Source organism: Andrographis paniculata, unplaced genomic scaffold, assembly GCF_009805555.1.
Source record: "Andrographis paniculata isolate CXL003 unplaced genomic scaffold, ASM980555v1 Contig61END, whole genome shotgun sequence".
Taxonomy (NCBI): Eukaryota; Viridiplantae; Streptophyta; class Magnoliopsida; order Lamiales; family Acanthaceae; genus Andrographis; species Andrographis paniculata.
This window is the reverse complement of record NW_026137597.1, coordinates 3436092-3452978: the sequence shown is the minus strand read 5'-3', so window position 1 is coordinate 3452978 and position 16887 is coordinate 3436092. Positions and strand designations below refer to the sequence as shown.

The following is a 16887-nucleotide window of genomic DNA, read 5'->3' as shown; positions in this document are numbered from 1 at the left end:
AGTCCTAATCTAAATAAGCACCCATAATATATTTATGTTATGTATAAAATATTATTTGATTTTAATATATTAATAGAACGAGGTTTTTGGTTCAAATTCATGTACCCTAAAAATTTGAAAGTATATTTTAAACAAAGTTAATATTAATTAATACTATTATTAATATTTTGCATATAAAAATGTTAGAAATTTTATTTTATTCAATTGTTTATATTTTATTATAGATAAAAAAATATATTATTTATAAATATTGTTTAGACAAAATTAATATTAATACTGTTATTGATATTTTATCTAAAAATATTAGAAAAATTTTATCTAATTATTTATATTCTATTATAGGTAAAAAAAAATATATACTTCATCTGCCCCTTATCTATCTATCTGTTTGTTCCTCGGGTACAGTAAGGAATCAGGAAAGAGCATTCTTGTGTACGAGTTCATGCATAACGGGACTCTTTGGGATCACCTTTACGGTAAGAATGTCGTAGTTACATTTCCGTGATTCGGTTAAGGTTGTCTGAGCTGAATACGGATATATCGACAGGGACATTTGATCGCGGACAAGGTATTGATTGGATAAAGCGCCTCGAGATTGCCCACGACGCCGCGAAAGGTTCGATATCTATCGTTCAAATCAGCTCAATAAAAAAAGATCGGAAAAAATAAACACCATTCGCTACGTGTTTCAGGAATCGAGTACCTTCACGTCGGCTGCGTGCCATCGATCATCCATAGAGATTTGAAGACGAGCAATATCCTTCTCGACAAGAACATGAGAGCTAAGGTCGGAGATTTCGGTCTTTCGAAAATCGCCGTCGATGGAGTGTCCCACGTGTCCAGCGTCATTCGAGGAACCATTGGCTATCTCGATCCCGAGTAAGCTTCGATACGAAAAATCCCGATTTATTTTTCTAAACCCGTCTCCGATTAAATCGATCTCGGCACCGTTGCAGGTATTACATCTCCCAGCAGTTAACCGACAAGAGTGACGTCTACAGCTTCGGAGTCATTCTTCTCGAGCTAATATCCGGTCGGGAAGCTATATATCTCGAACGAAAGCTTCGGCAGCAACTGCAGAAACATCGTCCAATGGGTAAGGCAATTGCGATTACAGCAAAATTATTATTTTTATTTCGATTATATATATCGAACTCGTTTTCAGGCGAAGATGCACATGGGTAACGGCGACATACAGAGTATCATCGACCCAACATTGCAGAGCTACGAAAGCCAGTCGATGTGGAAAATAGCCGAGAAAGCTTTGATGTGTGTGCACGCAAACGGGAGCGCTCGACCGCCGATTTCGGAAGTGGCTAAGGAGATCCAAGACGCCATCACCGTTGTGAAAGGCGCGGAAATCAATTCGGGCGAGGTATCCCGACATTCTGCCCATTCTTCTTCTTTAAATTTGCCTGCCGTCGAGCTGCAGCATTTATCGGTAGAAGATTACGTAAACCAGCCGACGCCTCGATAGAAACTTCGTACACAAGTGATGCTCTCTAACCATTCTTTCAACGCTTTTTTTGTCGATTTTTTGTTTCGAATTTGGGTTTTTTTTTATTCTCTGTTCTTGATGCTTATTGTACATTCCAAAAATTTGCGTTTTTCCAGCTTCAATTTCGTGTTCAAAGAGTGGTACATTTTGATATTTGATGAGAGTATAGGTAACTAGAGGATTTGGTAAGGTTGTGTGTATGCAGTGTATATGATTTTTCTAAGTGTCTGTGTCCCACATCGGGTAATTAAAGAAGCTAGAGGATTTGGTAAGGTTGTGTGTATGAATAAAATAGAAAAGACTTGTCTAATGTAAGTTGTAAGTTGGAAGGGTATTTTCAATGTCAGTAGAAAATACTGTTAAAAAAAATAAATTGTTAAGGGACGGAGGAAATATATCATTTATAAGGGGTTTTTTTAATTTTATTCTATTTTTAATTTTATTTTATTTTATTTTTTTTGCATTAAGAAGAAAATAAGTATTAGACAAAATTATTATTAGTATTAGGAAAAATTATCAACAACTCTCTTGTTGTTTTAAAATTTAGTGTAAATCTTCTCTATAATTTATAAATTGCATGATGCCCTCGTATACTTACAAAATTGTTGAATGAAACTTCTTTTTATATTTTTTGGATGATGAGAAGATGATTTTTTGTTTATATTTTTTTTTTGCATGATGTGAGTTTTATATAACATTTGTTAAAGTACAAAAGGACTCCACACAATTTTTAAAGTACATAAAAATTTTATGCTAAGTTTCAAAATTACATGAAAATTATGAACAATTTTGCGTTATCATTATTGATATTTTTGAGTAAAAATACTAAAAATTTTTTTTTATTATTATTTATATTTAATTATATGTCAAAAAATATTATATATATATTTAAAGACCCTTAATTTTTATTTCGCCCCGGGCCCTTCAAAAGTCAGGAATGGCCCTGTCAATAATAATAATAATAATAATAATAATTAATTGTTAATTTTAAAACTTTAAAATTATAATATATATTATCTTCATACACTCCATGTCATATATATAAATATATGGTGATACATTATTTATGAGATTTTAAATCTATATATATTTTTATATAGTATGATTTGTAATTTTTGAAAACAAAAAACAGCATCATAAAATAATATCACAAGAATAAGAATTAAAGCACAAAAAAGCCTTAGTTTGTAAATATTTTACATTTCACCAACATGAAAATTATGTTGACAAGAATGTAGAAATTGTAATAAAACAAATAAGCTAACATTAATACTACTTACAAAATATTATATCTAATAATTATGTAGATACAAAGTTGATGAAATTTCTGGCCAATCTTCATAACCAACTTGATAAAATATGACATCAACTATATATATCTAACTTTCTATGAGAAGAAGGTCCTTCCAGAATTTTGACGGAGTCCACGTAAAAATAAAAATGAATCCTTATTAATCTTTTTTTTATAAGAAATTAATATTTTTTAATCATTTGTTTTATTATTACTATTTTTTTTAGTTTGTTTGATATTGTTATCAATAAAAATATACTCTTTTAATTCATAAAAATTTCATATTAAAATAATTTAAATAAAAAAAACTCAAATTTCAATGCAACCAAAGACATTATACATATATTTTATAAATTTGATTTATATATAAATATGTTTTTTTTTAAAAAAAAAAATGAGAGCCCAAAATTTTGGGGCCTCAGGCGTGGGCTCAGGTGACCCATGCCCAGGGTGGGCACTAATGACAAGGCATTTGATTTGGGATGAGGCAAAGTTCTCGACTATATATCTAACTTTCTAAGACCAAATGCCTCCAAACAAACCCAACACCAACGGCTTCAAACTATTAGAAACCTAACTCAACTAATCGACAACTAATGTTCCGAACACTCACAACTCATGAAGATGAAGTCTCACGAAAGATTGACGAAGAGAACGATAGTAACTAACAATTAAATAGAAAACCACCTAAAAACCAATTAAAGATAATATGGATGAAGAGGATGAACACTCAAAATAGAATCGAATTTTACGTACACAAAAAATGGAAGAGGGAGGAATTATATATTGATGCAGGTAAGGGCTAATAGAATACGATCGAAGTTACAGGTGTTTGGCTTGCATGTGGGGCAATGGGTCACGGATTAGGTTGGGCCAAAAATATCAACAATTTTCATATAAAACGTCACACCCAACAGATGAAACAGAAAAATCCTAATCACAAAACAAGACAAAGTATGTGAAAAGAGGGAAGGGGGATTTAATCCATGGCTCTATCCTCTTTGTGTGCTCTGCTCTGCAAAGAAGACCTGGAAACGGCCCACCACATGTTCATTCATTGCTCCTTCTTGACAAAAGTTTGGACAAAAATATGCAAATGACTTTAGGCACCAAGGGAGCTGGACTCGATTGAGGAAACAGAAGACTGGATAAAAACAACCGGTTTGAAAATCATGCTACAGGTCATCCTTGCCGCGACTCTTTATTATATTTGGACAGCACGGAACAAGGTAGCATTGGAAAATTTCACTTTAGATCCAACTATCATCAAATTAGCATGCCTTCCCACCACCACGCATCCACAATTGCTCCTACTTCAGGGCTTTCCGCAGAATCCCTATAGTCCGTATAGGTTTCCTTTCTGATGGTGGAGTTTGATAATCGCAAGATCCAATGAGTATAGTACGATTGATAGATGCATCATAGTTTTTTCTCACAGGAAAGGTATTTGCTTTAAATACTTAATCACTTTTACAAAACGTACCTCAGAGTAGTCATCGATTGATCATCCGCAAATCCAACACCTATCTCGCCACTGTTGCATCCATCGACCAGTAGTCGATTCCCAATCCTCAGCCAAATCTGCTCACTATCCTTTTGTTCCTGATTGTGTTGCCAAGATCTCATTTTGCCTTTCTCATACCTACAACTAAAGCAACCAAAACAAATAAACAAAAATGAGACAACCAAATCAATTGGAAATGGAAAAACACACAATCACCCTTTGAACCTCCGAAAAAGCCCTTATATACAATAACCCTAAAGATTTTAATAGTATTAAGTGGATGGTTCAAAAAGGGCTCCATACATTTTTATTTATTTAATTATCTTCTTAATTTATTGTAAGATTTTTCTACAATTTTTTAAATAGAGTTTTTATGTTGACGCACTCACTCTTTTTTCCTTGTGCTCACAAATTTTTACAGTAGCGCATGGTTCCAGAAGTGTTGTATATATATATATATATTATTTATATTTTAAATTTATTTTAAAATTTTCTAAAAAATTTTTTTATATGATTTGAAGTAGTTAATATTTTACAATTTAATATATTTACTATATATTTATAAACAATTTCTTTATGTATTTTATTAACTAATATATTAAGTTTGTTTTTGTTGTAATATTATAATAGGATTAATTAATAAAAATATTAATTACTTCTACGCTAACCACTATTTTATATATTGTATAATATACTATATATAATATTATAACATATGATATATAATATACCCGAGTAGTAATAATTATAGATGTGTTGTGTATATGTAGTATGTAATATTAGTTAATGTATGTATGTATGTATATATAAATTTTATGTATGTATGATATTGTTGACGAGAGAGAAATGGAGAGAATGAGGGGTGTGAATTTCATTTCACTCAGCCTATATTTATACATGCGAAAACCTTGATGCGAATGAATGAAAAGCATACATATTCACTACGTAGCACTTTCGTGTGTGCTATGTGTACAACACTCCCCCTTAAACGCTTTTATACGAAGAATGTGCCTCATTAAAACCTTACCAGGAAAAAACCTTGTTGGACAAAAAAATCCTAGTGAAGGAAAAAGAGTACAACATTCTTGTATCAATTTGCTCCCCCTGATCTGAGCATTATTTGAGATCTCTTAACCGACGCATCCCAATTTTCTGTACCAATTTTTCAAATGTTGCAGTCGGTAACGCCTTGGTTAATAAATCCGCCAAATTATTATCTGATCGAATTTTTTGGACATTGATTTCACCATTTTTTTGTAGATCATGAGTAAAAAAGAATTTTGGTGAAATATGTTTCGTTCTATCTCCTTTAATATAACCCGCTTTCAATTGGCTATACAAGCCGTATTATCTTCATACAATGTAGTTGGAGAATTTTCTTGTCAGGTATTAACCCACAATTTTTCAGAATATGTTGAGTCATTGACCTCAACCAAACACATTCTCGACTAACGTCATGTATTGCCAATATTTCAGCATGATTTGAAGAAGTGGCAGTTAAAGTTTGTTTCATCGATCTCAAAGAGATCACAGTTTCGCCACAAGTGAATATATAGCCAATTTGAGACTTGGCTTTATGAGAATCAGATAAATATCCTGCATCGGAAAAACCAATCAATTCATGTCGAGAATTTTTTGAGTAAAATAACCCGAGATCAATTGTTCCTTAGAGATAGCGAAAAATGTGTTTAATCTCATTCCAATGTCGTCGAGTAGGCGATGAGCTGAATCTTGCCAATAAATTTACATCAAATGATATATCAGGTCAGGTGCTATTAGCAAGATACATCAATGCACCTATAGCACTCATATATGGCACTTCAGGGCCAAGTACTTCTTCGTTTTCCTCTTTTGGTCTAAATGGATTCTTTGCTGGATCAAGTGCTCTGACGATCATTGGGGTCCTTAGCGGATGTGATTTATCCATCAGGAATTGTTTCAGTACCCTTTTGGTATAGTTTGATTGGCGGATAAAGATTCCACTTTCCAAGTGTTCAATTTTCAAACCAAGACAAAATTTGGTTTTTCCAAAATCACTAGTCTCAAACTCCTTTTTCAAATATTCAACAACTTTCTGGATTTGATCAGAAGTTCCAATTAAATTGAGATCATCGAAATATACAACAATAATTACAAATTCTTACCCATTTTTCTTTATAAAAACACATGGACAAATAGGTCATTTATGTAACCTTCTTTTGTTAAGCTTTCGCTAAGACGATTGTACCACATTCGGCCTGATTGCTTGAGCCCATAGAAAGATTTTTGCAATTTGATGGAATATGATTCTTTTGGCTTTGATTTCAATGATTCAGGTATGTGAATCCCTTCTGGGATTATCATGTAAACATCATTGTCTAAGGAGCCATAAAGATAGGCAGTAATCACATCCATTAATCAAATATCAAGACTATTGTGTACAACCAAATTCACCAAATACCTGAATGTTATTCCATCCATGACCGGCGAATATGTTTCCTCAAGTCAATGCCCGGTCTCTGGGAAAAACCCTGGGCTATAAGCCTTGCTTTATATCTTGTGATATCATTATTTTCATTTCTTTTTCTCACAAACACCCATCTGTTTTCACATTTTCAGGTATTTGGACTATGGGTCCGAATACTTGCCGTTTATTCAATGAGTCCCATTCAGACTTAATTGCGTCTTTCCATTTTGCCCAATCATCTCTTTGTCGGCATTTATCAACTGATTTTGGTTCATAATCCTGGTCATCTTTCATTATATCGAGCGCTACAGAATATGCAAATGCATTATCAATATTTGTTTTCTTTCTGTTCCAATATTTTTCACTGGTGGTATAGTTAACAGAAGTTTCTATAACTTCATCCTCACTTTCATCAGAATTTTTAGTATCAACATCTTCATGGGTTGTACTGACCTTCGCAGGTATATGATCATTGTTGATCTCTTCACCAGTATTTACAATTTTTTTCTTTTGTGGATTCTTATCCTTGTGTCACGGACCACCTGGTTGTTCATCGAACACCTTCCGTGCAGCCTAGCAAATTCCGGACACTTAGAGGTTGCTAGTACAACCTTTCTTTGGAAACCTTCAAGAACGCTCAAGAACAGGATCAAGAACACTCAAGAATCGTAATGAGAGGAAGTAGTGAGGGAAAGTATGTGTTATTGCTCTCAACTCGATCATTTACAAATGAGCACTACCACTTATTTATACAAATTCATAATCTCCTAACTACCATCTACCAGCCCCCACCTACCATCTTCCACCAACTATCTACCAACGCCCACCAACCATATTCCACCAACTATCTACCAACCTCACCTACCATCTTCTACCAATCCCCACCTACCATCTTCCACCTACTATCTACCAACCCCCACCTAGTATCTTTCACCAACTATCTACCAACCCCCAACTACTCTATACAAGTTCTAGTTTTATTTACAAAGTCCCGGACTAGCCTTCGGGTTTTGGCTTCTTCTCTCGGTCATCTTCGGTCACGGATTTTAGTCCACGACATTCTCCCCCACTTAATGAAGGCATTGTCCTCAATGCCTCGAACTCATGCACCAAGTCTTTGAATTGCCAAAGTTTCTCCTCCGGCTGCCAACTTGTCTTAGCATCTCACCAAGTACTCTGTCGAAGGCGGATGTTTCTTGTGGCACCTTAGTCCATCCATTAATATTCCCTCGGCTATTTTGTCATACGTTGTCTGCATCCCGGGTGGTGCTCTTGTCGATATATTCTGATTTGGGTCCCGATCATCCGTATAGTCAGGCTCGAGAATACCAACATAGAATACCGGGTGGAGTTGGGACAAGCCCTTGAGTAGCTCCACCTTGTATTTCACCTTGCTTTCTTTCTTCATGATCGGAAACGGGCCTTCATATCGTCTCGTTGACCCCTTGTGCACTTCTCGTATACGCCCATGTTGGTAGAATTGTACCAACGGTAAGTCCCTCTCTTTGGATTTTTGAAACCCACGCTTTCGGTCCCCCCTCTTGCATCTCTGGGATTTCTCTGAATATAGCCGCATCACCTTCGCCCGACCCGGTCAACCCTTGGCAAAGTGGAACACCCGTGGACTCGGTCCTTTGTACGCCCTCACCAAGTCTCTTGAAGTCATTGGTTGGAAACCGGGCATGATCTCAAATGGGCTCTTCTCGGTACTCTCGTCTTTCACCATAGTTGACTTGGGCGCCTCCCATTCTATGATCATCTTGACCTTCCTGACTCCACTTGAATTCTTCCATCAGCCACGATGTACCCTGAGATTCCGACCTCGTCTATCTCAAACTCTCTCCGGACATAGAGTTGATTTTCTTGTATAACTCGAAACACATTCCGCAAGTGTCCAACATGGTCTACCACACTCCAACTCGTAGTGATTTCCGTCTTTAACTCATCGCCTTCTCGAATTGTCAACTTGTTCTGCACCCTATGGTTATTACACTTGAGGGGACTCTCATCCTTCTTCCGTTGAAAGAACACCGGTGTGCCTAAAGAGCTCTTTGACGGGACAACAAACTTTGCTTCCAAAGGTTTCCCAATTTGTTTCTCCAACTCGATTGTTTCGTTGGGCAACACCCGTTGTGGCAGTCGAGACACTGGTTTTGCACCTTCCACCAAGTCGATGGCGGGGTCTACCGTTTGTCGAGGTGGTAACCCGTTCGGTAACACATTTGGCATCACATCCTTGAATTCCTTTGGTGGTGTAATGGCCTCCTCGACCTCGTCACCAAGGAGGTCCTCGTTGCTAAAAATAGCCGCAAACGTTGGATCTTCTTTCCTCAAGCCTCTTTCAAGTTGCTTTGGCGTCAACTTCTTCTCCCGGTATACGGTGATATCGCATGGCATGCTTCCATTCATAATAGTGTATTTGTCCTCCTGTGGTATCATTGCTAACTTGGTTTGCTCGACAAATCTCATGCCAGAGAACACCAAATAATCATCAATAGGGACAACATGGAAATTAACCATACCTTTCCAATCTCTGACTTGAATCGGTACATCCTTTGCCACTCCCGTCAAAGATGTCCATGCACTATTTACTCCCTTGAATCGACCCTCCGTTGACACCCATTGCAACCCCAACTCGTGAGCTATTTCTTTGCTCATGTAATTCGCATTCGCCCCCGGGTTGAGTAAACACAAGTACGAGCGCCCATTGATGTCGACATTCATGTACATCTATCCTCGATGTTTTTCACCATCACCCTCTGCTTTCATGCACGCCACTCATTCTTCCATCGGGTTAGTGTCCTCGGTCACTGCGGCAATGTTTGATCGGTTCGGACAATCCCTTGCAAAATGTTCTTTTGATTGACAAACAAAGCAACCCTCATACCTCAATCCCGGTTCAGAGAAATCTCTCATTGCAGCCCCAGGTGCTTGACGTTCTCTTTCGGGTCGTGGGGCGAATCTCGGCGCATCTCCCTTACTTTTGTCCGGTCTTGGGGCGAACCTTGACGTATCTCCCCCACTTTTGTCCGATGTCATTCTCCATCCGTCGTCTCTCCTGTGTGGTTCCCTCTGTTGAAATTCAATCAATTGTGAAGCATATTTCATTGATTCATTCACAGTTTCCGGACATTTATCCACAATCCGCTCCTTGGCCCATGGCTTCAATCCTTCAGTAAACCCAAATAATGCTTCTTCTAGCGTCATCGATGGGATTTCGAGTAGTAAGTTGGCATATTCATCAATGTACTCTCTCAAATGTCCTTCCCGGTGTGTCAACCAACGGATCTTGGCCCTCGCCTCGGTCTCGGCCCTCATTGGTTCGAATTCCGCCTTGAGTTCGGACTTAAACATTGCTCACGTCGTGATCGCTTCACCATTTTGGGCTAGTTCTCTCCTACGCCTCCACCAAATTAGTGCCGAGTCCTTCAAGAAACACAACCCTATGTGCACCTTGGATGCATCTCCCAAGACCCCTACAACATTAAAGTAACGTTCCATGTCGAAAATAAATGTATCAATTACCCGGCCTCTCGAAACTCCTGAGTAGTACCCCAGACGTGGCACCTTCACTCTAGGTGCGGTCGCTACTCCTCCGGTCAGGCCACGAGCTTGCAATTCCGCAATTGCCGCTCGAAGTGTTGCAAGCTCCTCTTGCATCACGGACGGCTCCACCATAGCAGCCTTATCTCGTCTAGCCAACTCAAGGCGACACGTTGTCACCTCCTCCTTGAGCTTGGCCATCTCGGCACCAAGTGACCACGTCACTTCCTCCGTCCCATCGCGACACTGTTCTAGTCCCTCCGTGAGAGACTTCGTCAAATCCTCACGCATCTCCTTCTCGACCTCGTCGAGACGTTGATCGACCTCATCGATCCTTTCGGAATTCCTACCGAGGAAATCTTCCACATGCTCTAGCCTTGCATCAAAAGCGCTTATGACATCTACAGATGGACAACGTTTGCATTTTCAGTGGTGCTTCCCTTCATTGAAACCATCGTTTTTACCCTTGTTCATATTCGTCAAGTTGGACCCTTCACTAGCCATCCCTCACTGACTTAGACTCGAACAAAGCTCTGATACCACTGTCACGGACCACCTGGTTGTTCCTCGAACACCTTCCGTGCGTCCTAGCAACTTCCGGACACTTAGAGGTTGCTAGTACAACCTTTCTTCAGACACCTTCAAGAACACGATCAAGAACACTCAAGAATCGTAGAGAGAGGAAGTAGTGAGTGAAAGTATGTGTTATTGCTCTCAACTTGATCATTTACAAATGAGCACTACCACCTATTTATACAAATTTATAATCTCCCAACTACCATCTACCAACCCCCACCTACCATCTTCCACCAACTATCTACCAACCCCTACCAACCATCTTCCACCAACTATCTACCAACCTCACCTACTATCTTCTACCAACTTCCACCTACCATCTTCCACCTACTATCTACCAACCCCCACCTACTATCTTTCACCAACTATCTACCAAACCCCAACTACTCCACACAAGTTCTAGTTTTATTTACAATGTCTCGGACTAGCCTCCGGGTTTTGGCTTCTTCTGTCGGTCATCTTCGGTCACGGATTTCGGTCCGTGACACTTGGAACCCAACGGCCTGCCACGTTTTATGCGGGCAGTATGCTCATTAGCACTCGGCACATTCCCTTATGGGATATTTATTTTAGCTGGTGCATTTGCTGCTGCAATATATGATTTCGTAACTCTACCAACATCATTAAAAGCATCACACAATTGATTTGCAATTTTTTGCATATCCACAATTCTTTGAACTTCAAGTTCACTATGTTTCGTATGAGGATCAAATTCAAGTGGTGTTTTCCACGAAATTTCTTTTTTTCAGTTGATTACTATCTCCCCCTAATGTCAGAAAATGAGATTCATCAAAATGACAGTCTGCAAATCTTGCAGTAAATAAATCACCCGTTGTTGGTTCAAGATATTATGCAATCGAGGGTGATTCATACCCGACATGTATACCCAACCTTCTATGAGGTCCCATATTCGTGCGTTGAGGTGGCACAATTGGTACATAAACAGCACACCCAAAAATTCGCATGTGAGATATATTTGGTACTTTTCCAGACCATTTTGCGTATGTACATGAGGAACATGATGTTCCACAGTAATCCCAATTGATATACAATAATCAATGTATGTGATGAATACTCTCCAACATTATCTAAACATATTTTGTTTATTGGGTGATTTAGAAATTGTGCTCGCAATTTAATTATTTGTGCAAGTAGTCTAGCGAAAGCTAGATTGCGAGTAGATAATAGGCATATGTGTGACCATCGCGTTGACGCGTCGATTAGTACCATAAATTACTTGAAAGGTCCACACGGGGGATCTATTGGTCAACAAATATCACCCTGAATTCTTTCCAGAAAAGCTGGGGATTCAAATCCAACATTTGTTGGAGGTGGCCTGATTATTAACTTACATTGGGAACAGGCAGTACAAGCAAATTCATTCGGACTCAAAATATTTTTTTTTCAATGAGTGGCCATTTGAATTTTCAACAATTTGTCTTAGCATTACATTGCCAGGATGCCCAAGTTGATCGTGCCAAGTTTTAAATTCCCTAGTAGTCATTTGGTCTACCAGGTGATATATTTCAATGGCACTGATTTTTTAATAATATAAGCCAGAAGAAAGTTATAGCAATTTTTCTTTTACAATTCTTTTGCCATTCACAATCTGAGTTATCAGGAGATACTCATTTTCTGCCTTATTTAATGTTTCAATGTGATACCCATTTTTCCGAACATCACTGAAGCCTAGCAAATTCCTTCAAGCTTTGCTCGAGAACAAGGCATTTTCAATTGCCATTTTTGTACCTTTTGGGAGATATACAATAGTTTTTCCTGAGCCTTTAGTCATTTTCGATGCACCACTGATAGTAGCAATTGTGGTCTTTCCCATATTCAGATGGGAGAAATAACTTTTGTTTTTCAGAATGCTGTAAGTCGTAGCATTGTCAATAAGGTTGATATTGTCATCGGCTCCAAAAAATTTGGCATCCATATCTTTTCAAGAAGGTAAAAATAATAAAAGACATGTATTAGTAACATAATCAAAATAGACAAATATTATAGGGGGTAATACAAAAAAAGGGGGGGGGGGCAGAAAGTAGTAAAATAACAAAAGAGATACAACAATATTTTATCATTTAACATCATCAGCTATGTTAAGAAGATCATCGGCATCCAGGTGTGTGATATTTTCATTCATCACATCGTCAAATGTGTCATTGTGGGCAGCGTGGTTTGTTTCAATAGCAACTCTTCCCTGCCTTTCTTTTGAGGCCTGATACAGTTCAACCAAGTGACTGACTGGTTGTGCGATAAACATGGGCCTAATGACCTTTGATTCCACACCGGGTACATTCCTCGTCATTGTTTCTGTTTCTCCCGGTGTTGAACCTCTGATGAGGTCTGTACAGCCTTCTGTCATTATAACGCCGATTTGGCACATATTGAGGCCTGTTTTGATAATTATTGTGACTGTATGCGTTTGTCCGGCCCCGTCCACGATTCTGATTTCGATCGCGATCAATTCTTTGATTTCTGACCTGCCCACGGTCACGTATCGGATTTTCCGGTTGTATTGTATTTGCCTCTGGAAATGGATTTGCACCTGTCGGCTGAGATTTGTGATTTTTCAACAGCAATTCATTATTTTGTTCGGCCAGCAAAAGACAGGTGATCGGCTCAGAATATTTCTGGAAGCCTTTTTCGCGATACTGCTGCTGCAAAACCATGTTAGAGGCATGAAAAGTGGAAAACATTTTCTCCATCATATCAGACTTAGATATATTTTTGCCACAGTGGCGCAGCTGTGATGTTATTTTAAACATTGTAGAATTATATTCTTGGACTGTTTTAAAGTCCTGAAGTCGTAGGCCAAACCCTTCGCTTCGTGCCCTTGGCAACAATGTCAGCCTCTAATGATCATATCTTTCTTTCAATTTCTCCCACAATTCAAGTGGGGATTCCAACGTGACATACTGCATTTTCAGTGCTGCATTGATGTGATGGCACAAAAAGATCATGGCATTTGCATGATCTTGGCTCGGGGAATTTTTATCTCGGACAATGGTATTTTCCAAGCCCATTGATACTAAATGTATTTTCACATCACGAGCCCATGCTATATAATTTTGACCAGAAACGAGGAGAGGGATAAATTCTTGTTTGGCAAGATTAGACATAATAAACAGATAAAATATAAAATATTACTTTGCGGAAATTAAAATACACAATCGTGCTGATTACGTGTTGTAATATTATTATAGGATTAGTCAATAGAAATATTAATTACTTCTACCGTTAACCACTATTTTATGTTGTATAATATATTGTATATAATATTATAACATATGATATATAATATACGTGAGTAGTAATTAATATATATGTGTTGCGTGTATGTAGTATGTAAATATAATATATTAGTTAATGTATGTATGTATGTATGTATATATAAATTTTATGTATGTATGATATTGTTGACGTGAGAGAAATGGAGAGAATGAGGGGTGTGAATTTCATTTCACTCAGCCTATATTTATACATGCGAAAACCTTGATGCGAAGGAATGAAAAGTATACATATTCACTACGTAGCACCTTCATGTGTGCTACGTATACAACAATTTTACATATTCACATTTTTTGTCTTTATTTTTTATTTTAAATAAAAAATTTACAATTCAACCCGTATATTCAAAAATATATTATTTACTATTCCAAAAATCACACGAAATACTATTTAAATTAAAAATCAAATAAATAAATAAATTCAATTTAGATATTTCTATCAAATCACACTAATAGTACTATTGGGAGATCAAATCAAACACACAAACATAACTAACATATTTTGTCGCCTTCCTTCTTATATCCACGTAAAAAAAATTAGTACCTGCAAAATTGACCAACAAACTTTTTTCTATATGATTCTCAATATATAAAATATGTATATATATTATCATTTCACAAAACATCAACACAATACAAAAGTTTCTAATTAGCTACAATATTTTTAACTCTAAAATATTTTTGTAGTTAAAACGTATCATGTAGCAACAAAAATAAATTTTATTGCTAAAAATAAATTATGCAGTTCAAAATTAATTTCGCCGCTAAAATGTATTTGCTAGAAAATTCTATTTTTATAGCAAAATAGTTTTACCTAAAAAATTATTTTTCATAACTAAAACCATATGGTTAAAAGAATCATGCATATTTTGTTGCTAAAATTGTTTTGTTATAAAAAAAAAAAAAAATTATAGCAAAAGAGTTTTAGCTACGAAATCATATTTTCATAGTTATATGTTTTTCCTTAAATTTCATTGCGAAAAACTTATTCTTCGTTACGAAACTCATATTTGTTGCCAAAGACCTGTACTAATGCGGTATACGCGATGAAATGAGTTTCGTCGCAAAAAATTGCTTGCTATGAATTTATTACCTTTTGTTACGAAATTTTTTGTAGCTAAATTTCAAGTTTTTTGTAGTGACATTCAACATAAAATATTATTTTTATATTAGCTACACAATTCTCTATACCTCACATAATTATTATCAACATAAATATTATAGTATACAATAATACCATATAGATGAGAAGAAAAAAAGTGAGAAGAAATAAAAATCCAAATTCTTCCATTATTCTACAAAACAAATTGGATTTGAGAAATATAAATCCCAAATAATTTTACAAACCAAACACGAATTCCAAATCCTAAATACAATAACTTTTATCACATATAAATTTTACTGTGAAATCTCAATCCCATAAAAAAAAAAGTTATGTGAACCAAAGAAAAATTAAACAAGTTTTCAAAGAAAAAAAAGAATGCGATAAATACTTGCACTTACTCTCAATCACTGCCTTTAACACTTGTTTGACTTATTAATTCACTTATATTTATAATGTCAGACCGATGGTTTTAAAACGTTAAATATATATGATTTTTATTTATTTATTTATTTAGATTTTCAATTTATTCTAGATGCCCATTTTATTTTTATATAGATTGAGGATGTTTGCAAAATAGATTTTCGAAGAGCTTTTAGCAATTTGAAAAACTTTTATTTGTTTAACCAGCAAAAAAAAAATAATTTAATTATTTGTTAAATTAGTTTTTTGAAATATTCTATTGACCTAAAAGCTAATTATAAAAGTTATCTTGCTAGCGTTTTCACTCTAATTTTATTTAATTTTTTATATTTGCCTTTAGAATTGAATTATTCCCTTACAAAAATATCAATATATTTTTATTTATTATCTTGTATTTTTGGTAAATTATAATTTTATTTTTAAAAATTTCAACTAATTGAAATTATTAATTATTCTATATATTTTTATTTTATTTGTGATATATTAATTTATTAAATTAAGTAATAATATAAATATTATTAATTTTTCTATGTAGTTTTTAATTATAGAAATTGTATTAAAAATAAATCAAATAGAATAAATTTATTGGAAAGTGTAATAATAAATAAATTAATAATTAATATATTAAATTATATATACTTCTTTTTCTATATTTGACTCAAATATAAATTGCAGTAATAAAAAAAAAAAAAAGATTGGATACTTTTGGAGTCGAAATAATCAACACGGTAATTAACTGCATCCAAATTCGATCAGAACCTCATAAAACCCTAATCACGGAATAATCTCTAATAACTGAATAAGAACAATAGCCCGCATGAGAGAATACAACAACTCTAATTAGAAAATTAAGTTTTTTGGTGTTTCTTTAAAACAAAGCAAATTTAAAAATAAAAATAAAAAATCAGAAATGCTTACACCTACTCTACTAGATTTTTAGTCTTTTCGGTTCAAATTTTTTTATAATATCAGACGAATGGTTCTAGAATGTTGGATATATATATATAAGTTATTTATATTTTAAATTTATTTTAAATTCTTCTTTATTTTGTTATATTATCTAAATAGTCAATCTCTTATAATTTAATATATTTATTTCCTATATATTTATAAATACATTTCTTTATACATTATTTAATTACTTTACTAGTATGATATTTTTATATTCATTTAATATATATTATTTTAATATATTTTATTTGTGTTTTTATTTT

At 35.2% G+C, this 16887-nt stretch overlaps 1 pseudogene; it reads left to right on the top strand.

The window, feature by feature from the left end:
* Positions 1-391: 391 nt before the first annotated feature.
* Positions 392-1477, top strand: LOC127260342 (probable LRR receptor-like serine/threonine-protein kinase At1g67720; annotated as a pseudogene).
* Positions 1478-16887: the final 15410 nt, after the last annotated feature.